Raw genomic sequence first — 1555 nt, forward strand, 5'->3', positions numbered from 1 at the left:
TATCTTTCTTTCTTTCATACGCACGCACGCGCGCGCACACACACACACACACACACACACACACACACACACACACACACACACACACACACACACACACACACACATACACGCGCGCGCGCCGCACACACACAGAGACACACGCACACACACACACATAGACACACACACCAAGAAACATACATACGTACATGTACACACTACCCCAGAACAAACAAACGAAGAAAAGAACAGCAAACAACTGCACCAACGATAACAGAGCTGATACACTGAGACCTTGTTTGGCATCTTTGATAAGACATTTTATCCTTTTTTTTTAAACTAGAAAAATCCAAATAAAACTAAGGCGTTCTGTAATAGAATACGCACCATAATTTGTGATGTTATGATATAGTTTTATGACTTCAAAGCTTTCACTGGCTGATTGGTGATAAACTACCCCTAAGGAAAATTACGGCATCTTTATTACACAAACTATCATATAATAAAAATTGTAAGGCTATACAAGTATAGGAATAATTAGAAATGAAAGCTGGTATACCTGTGTATTCGCATTACTAACTAGCAGGAATCCTAGTGCTCCTAGACAAGAAATGTGGCCATGGCCAACCCCATATACACTGCAGGAGAAGTTGTTGGGGCCAACAGAAAATTGAGCAGGATGGCCCGGTATTTATGACAAATACCGGACTTCAGGTGTGGTGCGATCGAGATGAAGAAGAAGGAGAAGATGACTGACAGATCTAGCGACCAAAGTAGGCTATTCCTGACTGAACATATTTAGGCTGAATTTCCCACTCTTTTTGGACAAGCTCACTTGGGAGACCTCTGAACAGATTACTACTGGTCCCATCAGTATGAAAACTAAGTAGCTGTAAAATGTCATGTCTTCTCTCCCTTTTTTTAAAAACAAAAATCGTCTAGGTAGCATAGTTTTGAAATGTTTAAGAAAATAAAATTGTCAACAAAATTCAAGATGGCCGCCGTTTCCAATTTAACCGAGGAATTTATGAATTGTTTGAAGGTGTAGATTTTCAATCCTCCACAGACATATCAACATATACCAATACAAGCTTTACAGGTTCTGTGGTTAAAAAGTTAGTTTTCAAGGTAGCGATACCCTTAACTATGGAAGAATAATAACTGTTATTACAACCTTGACTTTAGTTTGAAATGACAATGATTTTGTGGACAGACGTAAACTTCATCAGCTAGAATGTAAGATGGTCCAACTGTCTAAAGTTGTTAATATTAATCACCCTACTTTACCATCACAAATAATGAAAGATTCTCAAATACTAGAAAATGTGTTTTCTATACAATTGCAAAGTGTCACCTCTGTATCCATTGACTTAAACGTATTGATGCATGTAATTCACCACCCTCTTCCCCGAATACACACACACACACACACACACACACACACACACACACACATACACATACACACACGTACACACACACACGTACACACACACATACACACACGCACATACGCGCGCACACACACACACAAACGCACACACACACAAAGATATATACACCCATACCCAAC

The 1555-nt window shown here is 39.4% G+C and overlaps 1 protein-coding gene across 1 annotated transcript in view; it reads right to left on the minus strand.

Annotated features, from left to right (window-relative positions):
- The window catches only part of LOC101851121, a gene marked incomplete at its 5' end in the record, with an annotated part of 10901 nt that overhangs the window by 5468 nt on the left and 3878 nt on the right, over positions 1-1555 (minus strand).

This window comes from Aplysia californica, unplaced genomic scaffold, assembly GCF_000002075.1.
Source record: "Aplysia californica isolate F4 #8 unplaced genomic scaffold, AplCal3.0 scaffold00146, whole genome shotgun sequence".
Classification (NCBI taxonomy): domain Eukaryota; kingdom Metazoa; phylum Mollusca; class Gastropoda; order Aplysiida; family Aplysiidae; genus Aplysia; species Aplysia californica.